This window comes from Convolutriloba macropyga, chromosome 4 (genome assembly GCF_964194025.1).
Source record: "Convolutriloba macropyga chromosome 4, txConMacr16.3, whole genome shotgun sequence".
NCBI classification, from domain to species: Eukaryota; Metazoa; Xenacoelomorpha; order Acoela; family Convolutidae; genus Convolutriloba; species Convolutriloba macropyga.
Genome location: NC_134471.1, coordinates 44722283 through 44734677, shown reverse-complemented (window position 1 = coordinate 44734677; position 12395 = coordinate 44722283).

Here is a 12395-nt window from a genome sequence, read left to right as displayed (position 1 = left end):
ATCTGGAACGATTTGTCGAGACATTCAGTTGCACTAGAACACCAACAAAGATATTTAACCATATAAGGCTCGCTAAAACACGTCACTGCATAGTAATTACCCATATATTGCATGGAATTTACGCATATGTCTCCGACTATTACGGGAAAACATTGGTATTTGCATTTTATTTCATTTCTGCATAAGACAAGATTGTAGCCCTCTTTGGTCAGAATACCAATCATATACGCAAATGCATTTGCATACAACATGATCTACGCCCTCACTGGCGAAAGATGGAATTTGCATAAAGCAGGGACTAAATTTGCATAAAATGCTAAACGCCCTCATACGGGTTAAAAAAATGTTGTTTCTAAAGCTTCATCAATCTCCTAATTTAATTAATTGGCGTGTGAACCTTGGGCAATGATAATATTCACTATTGTGTAATCTTTTAGTTAACTAATTGTAAAGAGACTTTTTCCCTAGAAATTTTGTTTTGAACATGTTTTCAAATTCAACCAATCAGGACGTTGGTTATTTTTAGAGAGTTGAAGGTTTGGTTTAGCTCAAACTCAGGTCGATCGGGAACTGAAAAGACGAATCCAGATACGTACAAGAATGCTGAACGACAGCCGGTTGGAGACTATCAGATGCCCATGCCCATAAACAGGATCCCATACTTTGAAGACGCCAACGACGTTTGCGTCAAAGTTTTCGGGTAAGTGTTTCTTTAATAATATCAATAAAAATTAACTATTCCCGCGAAACGAATCAAAACGCTAAAACTGTATTGGTCTTCATGAATCTGTTTTGTTTAAAGAATCGAGGGAACATGTTTGGTGATGATTTACGTCTCCAAAAAGCCAAACAAATCCTTTACAATGGACCTTCTTCTCCTCCACGATGAGAATGCCCATCACTACGTTCTCATCTTGAATCTGGAACGATTTGTCGAGACATTCAGTTGCACTAGAACACCAACAAAGATATTTAACCATATAAGGCTCGCTAAAACACGTCACTGCATAGTAATTACCCATATATTGCATGGAATTTACGCATATGTCTCCGACTATTACGGGAAAACATTGGTATTTGCATTTTATTTCATTTCTGCATAAGACAAGATTGTAGCCCTCTTTGGTCAGAATACCAATCATATACGCAAATGCATTTGCATACAACATGATCTACGCCCTCACTGGCGAAAGATGGAATTTGCATAAAGCAGGGACTAAATTTGCATAAAATGCTAAACGCCCTCATACGGGTTAAAAAAATGTTGTTTCTAAAGCTTCATCAATCTTCAATTTAATTAATTGGCCTGTGAACCTTGGGCAATGATATTATTCACTATTGTGTAATCCTTTAGTTAACTAATTGGAAAGAAACTTTGTCCCTAGAAATTTCTTTTTGACCATGTTTTCAAATTCAACCAATCAGGACGTTGGTTATTTTTAGAGAGTTGAAAGTTTGGTTTAGCTCAAACTCAGGTCGATCGGGAACTGAAAAGACGAATCCAGATACGTACAAGAATGCTGAATGACAGCCGGTTGGAGACTATCAGATGCCCATGCCCATAAACAGGATCCCATACCTTGAAGTCGCCAACGACGTTCGCGTCAATGTTTTCGGGTAAGTGTTTCTTTAATAATATCAATAAAAATCAGGTATTCTCGCTAAACGAATCAAAATGTTATAACTGTATTGGTCTTCATGAATCTGTTTTGTTTACAGAATCGAGGGAACACGTTTGGTGATGATTTACGTTTCCAAAAAGCCAAACAAATCCTTTACAATGGACCTTCTTCTCCTCCACGATGAGAATGCCCATCACTACGTTATCATCTTGAATCTGGAACGATTTGTCGAGACATTCATTTGCACTAGAACACCAACAAAGCTATTTACCCATAAGGCTCGCTAAAACACGTCACTGCATAGTAATTACGCATATATTGCATAGAAGTTACGCATATGTCTCCGGCTATTACGGGAAAACATTGGTATTTGCATTTTAATTCAACTTTGCATAAGACATGATTGTAGCCCTCTTTGGTCAGAATACCAATCATATATGCAAATGCATTTGCATACAACATGATCTACGCCCTCACTGGCGAAAGATGGAATTTGCATAAAGCAGGGACTAAATTTGCATAAAATGCTAAACGCCCTCATACGGGGTAAAAAAATGTTGTTTCTAAAGCTTCATCAATCTCCTAATTTAATTAATTGGCGTGTGAACCTTGGGCAATGATAATATTCACTATTGTGTAATCCTTTAGTTAACTAATTGTAAAGAGACTTTTCCCTAGAAATTTCGTTTTGAACATGTTTTCAAATTCAACCAATCAGGACGTTGGTTATTTTTAGAGAGTTGAAGGTTTGGTTTAGCTCAAACTCAAAACCATTTTATCTTCAAATTGATTCAACTGTGAGTTTCTCGTGCAAATTTTGTAACTCCAAATTCACATTTCGCAACAACCGAAATCGTCACCAAAGGAACTTGCATCCAGATGAAGTTGGAGTGCCAGTGTACCGCTGTGAACACTGTGATTTCACTTCAAGAGATCTACGAACTCTCGAACGACATTTCGGAAGACAACATAACCCACTAGTACAATGTTGTCTCTACTGCTACATTGGCTCTGATTCTGCTGATTGCTTTGCCACACACATAACTTGGACTGCCCTCGAGAACTAGTGAAACAAGCAGAAGAATAACAGAATCCCCCTTTCAAGGAGCACTTCAAGTTTTCACTTTTGATGGAATGGAGGACAACCAAGATCTCATGGAGTTCATGCTGAACAATAGAGACATCATAACTGACCTTATAAACAGCGAAGTTTCGAGCGCAGCGAAAAAAGTTCAGTTTGTTGTGTCTCTGGATCTCTACAAAGAAAGAAACAAAAATGACAACGAAGAACAGGCTATCAAAATCTTTGCTAGCCCTGATATGAATAAAGTGTACTTGGACGGACTCTCGAACGAAGATTTTTTCAAGATGTTGAGTAAGATGTTGAATGTTCTCTTCATGTTTTCGTCACAAGCCAGTGGATGGATTCTACGCAAAGTAAACAGACTGGAAATCAAGATAGCCGCCTTTGCCCCCGTGCATGCATCGTCATATATAGCTCTACCTGGTTTCCTGAACGGATGCCGTTCATTGCTCAACATACGAAACCATTTTTGATCACAACTGCTTCGTGTATTGTTTCGTTGCCGCGTATCACATCAAAAATCTAATCAATTTACTGACAGAAGGTCGATCGGGAACTGAAAAGACGAATCCAGATACGTAAAAGAATGCTAAACGACAGCCGGTTGGAGACTGTCAGATGCCCATGCCCATAAACAGGATCCCATACTTTGAAGACGCCAACGACGTTCGCGTCAATGTTTTCGGGTAAGTGTTTCCTTAATAATATCAATAAAATCAAGTATTCCCGCTAAACGAATCAAAATGTTAAAACTATATTGGTCTTCATGAATCTGTTTTGTTTACAGAATCGAAGGAACACCTTTGGTGATGATTTAAGTTTCCAAAAAGCCAAACAAATCCTTTACAAGGGACCTTCTTCTCCTCCAAGATGAGAATGCCCATCACTACGTTCTCATCTTGAATCTGGAACGGTTTGTCGCATACTTCAAAGGTATAGCGAACCGTGCAGCGCAACGTATTTGTCGAAATTGTTTTCATTTGTGTGCAAACAGAGAAATTTATCAAAACCATGTTAAAACATGCAGTAAACATGCAGCAGCATAAATTGTTATGCCAAAAAAAGCAACACTTCCCAGCAGTTCTGAAACTGGAAAACACGCTGGTTTCTTCCTATCGTTCTATACTTTGACTCAGAATCTTATCTTGTTCCAATCGCTACAGAACAACCCTTACACTCTACATCCTACACAGTTGCAACAGAAAAACATGAACCTTGTGGTTATGCTATAGCAGCCATAGAACACGGTAAAGCAACTCTTGTCTACTTTGAACTCAAAAGAGGTGACAACTGTTTGAACGAATTTGTAAAATCTTTGCACGTACTGGCGCGGGACATCTACAACCGAAAACGAGCTTTCTACGACCCTACTGAGGACCTGTTCCAGCGCGTGAAAATAACACAAGATGTTGGATCTGTAAAAACGAAATGAGGCTGAGCTTGTTCTAGACAGTTGTCACTATGATGGTCATTTTCTAGGATGGGCGCATCAACTCTGCAACACTCGTCGCAGAACATCTAACTTTACGCCAATGATTGGTCATAACATCAAAAAATATGATATTCATCATATATGTCTCGCACTAGCAGAGTTTGAGCCGGAAACGAAGTTTGAAGTTATACCTTTTACGGACGAAAACTATACATCACTCTCTGTCGGAGTGTTCATAAAAAACTTTGAGTCGGAGGCCGGACAACAAGTACCCATCTTCGAATGCATAAGATTAATTGACTCTTTTAACTTCATGCCCCAATCACTCGAGTCCTTAGTAGCTGATCTGCCTGACAATCGCTTTGACATTCTACGCTCTAGGTATGGGTCTACTCCAATAGCGATTTTCAACTTCTCTGCCAAAAAGGTATTTACTGTTATTCCTATATCACATCAGAACAGGTGTTTGAAGAAAAAGTCTTGCCGCCATTATCGGAATGGAAAAATACATTGCATGGCAGTGAAGTCACAATCAGCGAAACCGATTACAATCATGCTCAAACAGTGTTTTCAAAATTTGTTTGTCAAAACATCGGCGACTACCACGACCTTCATCTAACCTGTGACAATTTGCTCTTGGCGTTCGTCTTTGAGGCTTTCAGAGATATCTGTTATGACACGTACGGTTTAGATTGCGCACAGTACTATGGAGCATCAAATTTATCAGGAGATGCCTTCCTCAAGGTGTGCAAACCCGACCTGCATTTGCTAACCGAGAGAGAACAACTTGAACTTGTAGAGAACATGATGCGCGGAGGAGTGTATTCATTCTATGAGCAACGACTCTTTCAAGCAAACAACTGTCATCTGCCGAACTATGATGCTTCTAAGCCGTCTACATATGCGTTGATGCTAGACGCAAATTACCTTTACGGCGGCGTAATGCAGAACGATCATTTGCCCTTGAAGGATTTTGCGCTAGATGCTCACATCACGCTCGATGAAGTGCTCAAATTTTCGTCAGTTGCCCAGCATGGATACATCATTGATGTTGATATTGATTATCCACCCGAATTTTATGAAGCTCATCAAGATTACCCTCTGGCGCCATCCAAATTAAAAATCAAACATTCTTGGCTGAGCGGTTACCAGAAAAAATTGAAAGTACAGATGCACTTACCTGAAAAATCATCAGGGCCAAAACTCGTCCAAACGCTGTTGCCTAAAAACCGCTACACGCTACATTATCGGCTTGCACAATTCTACAATTCAATGGGGCTCAAAATCACAAAACTTCATAGGGCTTTGAAGTTTGAGGAAGCCAACTGGATGCGACTCTACATGGAGCTAAATACCAGTCTCCGAATTGCTGCCAGTTTTGCTTTTGGCAAAAAGTTCTCTAAGGATGTGAATAATTCAGCTTTCGGAAAAACGTGCGAGCCAAAAAGGAACCGTGATCAAGTCGTTATTGTTCGAAATGCTCAAAGTGTGCTACAAAGAACGCAAAACTTTCTTTTTAAATCGTTCAAAATCTTTGGAGAGAGCATGGCTGCGATAAAAATTGCAAAAAAACGAATTTATTGGAACAAACTAACTATTGTAGGGGCATGTGTACTTGAAATGGCCAAATTACACATGTTCCCTTTCCATTATACAGTGATGAAACCAAATTTTGATTGCAAAGTTCTCTACTCGGATACTGATTCACTGCTATATCGAATCACGACTATATCAATTCACTGCTATATCGAATCAATTCAGCACGAGATTGAACATAGACTATCACTAAGGATTTTTTTAAGGACTCACTATTTATTTTTGCGAGATCGTTAGTCAATCGAACCCAGTGAAGAACCAGGTCGGCGTAAAACTTGAGAACCAGGCTGTGATAAATCGGTTGCACTGAGATTCTTGAGCAGCCGCAACATCGTTTGCAGAGCGAAATATCAGGTCACTAAAAATATTATTTCTAGATTTTTCGAGGAGAAATATACATATTCCTATATTAACAATTTGGATCAACTCCTAAAAACTATCAACTCCCGTGTTAAACGTATCACCAAATTTGCTGCAAACAAAGTTACCAAAAAAGATTTACCTAGAGTTGTATCATTAACTGTGCAGACACGCGCAGTCAAACACCAAAACTTTACGATAGTGACTTTGTTTGGATCGTTAAAAAGGAAGAAACTTTCCGAAAAGGATAAAACGCAATCGTTCTCTGAAGTTTTCGAAATTGCCCGTATTTTGACGCTTAATCCACTTACATTTTCTCTTATTGATTCTTTTAAAGAAATTATCCAGGGCAAGCTTTACCAGCCAGGCCTACGAGAATCTCTAAATCAAAATGACTATTAACCGTTTTGAGAATGAGTTCACTGTACACGTTATATCATCTGCTTCGATGGACATTTTCCATGAAAACAATTTGGCAAATTTCTGAAACTTTTTTAATGATGAAATTAAGATCACAGGAGACGAGAATAACTCTGAGTGAAATAATCTTTCCGATAAAAATTGATCAGTTACTTAATGGAGATTTGTTTGCGTTCAGTCTCAGGGGATATGAGGAATCACAAAACCGGACAACTGCATCTAAATTCATTTCACGAACCTACAATGGAGGAAAATTAGTTTTTGTGGCCGGCACATATGATATAGTTGCTCAACTTTTACGAACTATGACGAGAACAGTCGGACTGTCTAACTTTTTTTTGCGAGAAATCAAAAGCAGTGAGAAATATGAAGTCATTTTTGGTAAATACGAGGGAATTACCTTTCAAGTGAATAAAAACCTAGTGTAATTGGCTTTAAAGGTATACCAGATGGTTACGGAATTCATATTGGATACAAAATGATTCCCACAACAGCAAACCACAAATTGAAAATAGATGATACGAAAGCCTATTATGGTTATCTTCCTGCAAACCTTTACGCTGGAAAGCTTTTAATTTTTTTTGGTTCAAATATTCTTGAGCATCAATGTGGGGGTGATGCAAAAGCACCATTGTTAAGAGTCTTTGATTCAAATAAGCGTTAGAAAAACGGTAGCGTTTCTGAGTTAGAGCCCACTCACTGGATAGTTTTTCACAAATTTAGACTACGAAAACTACTTTCGAACACCCTCCATTGAATATCACTTAAGCTATGAACTGAAACGGGGCAGTTAGTCCCGTTTTCGGGGACTGGTAAAGTTATTTTTACATTACAATTTTAAAAATTTGGCAACAAATATGGATTCCTACTACGCAAACCAAGCATAATCATTGCCTTACTTTTGCGGTCACTATAGACAAAGAAGTAGTGGTTTTGGGGCATTGTCTAGCTGTATTGGACATGTTGCACTGCTACCTGCTCGGAATTTTGTTTTGCCAGCAGCTAAGCGTTCGGAAAAAAACTGTTGCTGCAGAGTGTCCCTGAGTTGATTGAAGTTATCGGTAAAAAGAAATCACCCAAGCACGCTTTAAAAAACACCATATCAAACACAGTGAAAAAACAAACAGTTGGATCTTTAGCCCTCAGAATGAGACGAAAAAGAAGAATGAGAAGGAATTCAAAACGCTTTCGCACTGGAGCAAAGAAAACAACCAAACGCAAATTCAACATTTCATGGAGAAGAGTACCCAAAAGAAGTCGGTCGGACTTCTTCGCCAAAATAAAAGATGATCAGTAATATGTTACCAGCCGAAGCAACGCATAATTTGTTGGATTTTTTCAAAAAACTAGCTCTCCTTGTTACATTTGATGGATTTTTTTTGAAACTGGGATTGGTTTACAACCCTAATGGACCAATGCAAGAGTTTGAAGTTGCAGGAGACCGCAACAGTTTTATTGATATCCAAAAAAATTTTTCTTGAAATCAAGTGCAAGATTGTACTGTCTTCGAACGCTGATTTGAAATATGACAAAACGGCTGCTGCAGTTGTGACTAAAACAGAAAATTTCAAGTGCCAATGTTAACTATGCCCACAAAAGTTTCATCGCAACCAAGTTTTCTCACATTGAAGATGCCAAAAGCAAGCCTGGTTGGCTTGTCAAGGCTATACTTATTAAGCAAACCCAGGAGGAATTGCAGCATTGGAAATCTCCAGACGAAAAACTCTAATCAGAGGATCTGCTGAGTCTACATTTTCCGGAAAGGTGGCGGTTGACCTTTTACCTGTGATCAACATCTCCTCATTGGTGTTACACTTTGAATCTTTTTCGACGATCAATTGACAGTTTTTCTTTTTATTTCAGATGACGCTGGAAAAACCTACAAAATAAAACTTACAAAAGCTAACTTATATGTACGGAAAAAAACAGTGAACGCTGGTGTTGCGTCAGCTATAGAAAAGACCCTGCTGTCCAGTCCAGCATCCTACGCTGACCTAAAATTTAATACTAAAATTTTTCTGCTTCTGCCGGTTTAAGGAGGTGGAAGCAAGAAGATGTTTTTAGTAGAGAACCCATTAGAAGACTCGCCATTTACTTAAACACGAACGAAGTTTTCCTTGGTGCTAAAACCTTGTGATGCTCAGGGTTTCCCAATCGGGGGGCGGGGAGGACAAATTTTCGGTCCCAACTTGTAAAATTTTTCAGTTTCGACCTTTTTTGAGTTTTGACAAAAATTCAAGTTTTAGGGTTATAATTTCATTTCTGTTGGTCTGATGGCTCATGCTTCTGTTCATTAGTGCCGCCAACATCAATTGGGTTTGCAGAGCGAAACACAAGTTTGTGGCAGTCGGTTAGGGTTAACTCTAAGATACTCATGGACCCAACGAACCTCATTGCATCATACCCATAGGTGTGGCTATTATTTCTTAAGTTGTTTATTTTATGATGCTTTGGATGATCATTAAAGGTCAAATACCATACATTTGAGGCATTTAGAGCCAAGTAATAACCATCCCTCCTTATGTCAACAAAAGTAATCATTGCAGTATTTTGAAATTTACTATGTAAGCAATGACCTAAATCATTTTCGTGATTAAACAATCAGAAACAAGTAGCAATGATGTAATATATGATAAATATTTGATTATTTGACTGTTATACAGAGCAGTTGGCTCTCAGATTGACTAAAATTTGATTCTTTAACAACTTTAGTCTTTTTTGCTAAGTTTTGCTAGGTCTTAAGATCTTGCGAATTTTATTGCGAATTTTAGATCTTGTTAGTTGAACTTACTTAACGAGAAGTTAGCAACAAAACTAGCTATCGTCTGAAACCTTACAAACTTCAGCACGAGATTGAACATAGACTATCACTAAGGATTTTCTTAACTTCAATCAACAAAATCAAAATTACAGTCCAAAATCACAATTCTACAATTCAATGGGGCTCAAAATTACAAAACTTCATAGGGCTTTGAAGTTTGAGGAAGCCAACTGGATGCGACTCTACATGGAGCTAAATACCAGTCTCCGAATTGCTGCCAGTTTTGCTTTTGGCAAAAAGTTCTCTAAGGATGTGAATAATTCAGCTTTCGGAAAAACGTGCGAGCCAAAAAGGAACCGTGATCAAGTCGTTATTGTTCGAAATGCTCAAAGTGTGCTACAAAGAACGCAAAACTTTCTTTTTAAATCGTTCAAAATCTTTGGAGAGAGCATGGCTGCGATAAAAATTGCAAAAAAAACGAATTTATTGGAACAAACTAACTATTGTAGGGGCATGTGTACTTGAAATGGCCAAATTACACATGTTCCCTTTCCATTATACAGTGATGAAACCAAATTTTGATTGCAAAGTTCTCTACTCGGATACTGATTCACTGCTATATCGAATCACGACTATATCAATTCACTGCTATATCGAATCAATTCAGCACGAGATTGAACATAGACTATCACTAAGGATTTTTTTAAGGACTCACTATTTATTTTTGCGAGATCGTTAGTCAATCGAACCCGGTGAAGAACCAGGCCGGCGTAAAACTTGAGAATCAGGCTGTGATATATCGGTTCCGCTGAGATTCTTGAGCAGCCGCAACATCGTTTGCAGAGCGAAACATCAGGTCACTAAAAATATTATTTCCAGATTTTTCGAGGAAAAATAGACATATTCCTATATTAACAATTTGGATCAACTCGTAAAAACTATCAACTCCCGTGTTAAGCGTATCACCAAACTCGCAACTAACAAAGTTACCAAAAAAGATGTACCAAGAGTAGTATCATTAACTGTGCAGACTCGTCGCAGTCAAACTCCAAAACTTTACGTTAGTGACTTTGTTTGAATCGTTAAAAAGGAATAAACTTTCCAAAAAGGATAAACGCAATCGTTCTCTGAAGTTTTTGAAATTGCCCGTATTTCGGCGCTTAATCCACATACATTTTCTCCTATTGATTCTTATAAAGAAATTATCCAGGGCAAGCTTTACCAGCCAGGCCTACGAGAATCTCGAAATCAAAATGACTATTAACCGTTTTGAGGATGAGTTCACTGTTTACGTCATATCATCTGCTTCGATGGAAATTTTCCAGGAAAATACTTTTGCAAATTTCTGAAACTTTTTTAAAGATGAAATTAATATCACAGGAGACTTGAGAATGACTCTGTGTGAAAAAATATTTCCGATAAAAATTGATCAATTACTTAATGGAGATTTGTTTGCGTTCAGTCTCAGGGGATATCAGGAATCACAAGACCGGACAACTTTATCTAAATTTCGTTCACGAACCTACAATGGAGGAAAATTAGTTTTTATGGCCGGCACTTATGCTACAGTCGCTCAACTTTTACGAACTATGAAGAGAGCAGTCGGAGTGCCTAACTTTTTTTTTGCGAGAAATCAAAAGCAGTGAGAAATATGAAGTCATTTTTGGTAAATACGAGGGAATTACCTTTCAAGTGAATAAAAACTTAGTGTAATTGGCTTTAAAAGTATACCAGATGATTACGGAATTCATATTGGATACAAAATGATTCCCACAACAGCAAACCAATAATTGAAAATAGATGATACGAAAGCCTATTACGGTTATCTTCCTGCAAACCTTTACGCTGGAAAGTTTTTAACTTTTATTGGTTCAAATAATTTTGAGCATCAGTGTGGGGTTGATGCAAAAGCACCATTGTTAAGAGTCATTGATTCAAATAAGCGTTAGAAAAACGATAGCGTCTCTGAGTTAGAGCCCACTCACTGGATAGTTTTTAACAAATTTAGACTTCGAAAACTACTTTCGAACACCCTTCATTGAATATCACTTAAGCTATGAACTGAAACGGGGCAGTTAGTCCCGTTTTCAGGGACTGGTAAAGTTATTTTTACATTACAATTTTTAAAATTTGGCGATAAATATGGATTCCTACTACGCAAACCAAGCATAATCATTGCCTTAATTTGCGGTCACTTTAAACAAAGAAGTAGTGGTTTTGGTGCATTGTCTAGCGGTATGGGACGTGTTGCACTGCTACCTGCTCGGAATTTTGTTTTGCCAGCAGCTAAGCGCATCGGAAAATAACTGTTGCTGCAGAGTGTCCCTGAGTTGATTGAAGTTATTGGTAAAAAGAAATCATCAAAGCACGCTTTAAAAAACACAATATCAAACACAGTGAAAAAACAAACAGTTGGATCTTTAGCCCTCAGAATGAGACGAAAAGGAAGAAAGAGAAGGAATTCAAAACGCTTTCGCACTGGAGCAAAGAAGAGAACCAAACGCAAATTCAACATTTCACGGCGAAGAGTACATTTCACGAGAAGATTTCGGTCGGACTTCTTCGCCAAAATAAAAGATGATCAGTAATATGTTACCAGCCAAAGCAACGCATGGTTTGTTGGATTTGTTCAAAAAACCAGCTCTCCTTGTTACATTTGATGGATGTTTTTTTTCTGAAACTGGGACTGGTTTGCAACCCTAATAGACCAATGCTTTTGAGTTTGAAGTTGCAGGAGACTGCAACAATTTCATTGGTCTCCAAAAAAATTTTTCTTGAAATCAAGTGCAAGATTGTACAGTGTTCGAACGCTGATATGAAATATGACAAAACAGCTGCTGCAGATGTGACTGAAACAGAAAACTTCAAGTGCCAATATTAACTATGCCCACAAAAGTTTCATCGCAACCGAGTTTTCTCACATTGAAGATGCCAAAAGCAAGTCTGGTTGGCTTGTCAAGGCTATTCTTATTAAGCAAACCCAGGAGGAATTGCAGCATTGGAAATCTCCAGACGAAAAACTCTAATCAGAGGATCTGCTGAGTGTACATTTTCCGGAAAGGTGGCGGTTGACTTCTTTACCTGTGATCAGCATCTTCTCATTGGTGTTACACTTTGAAT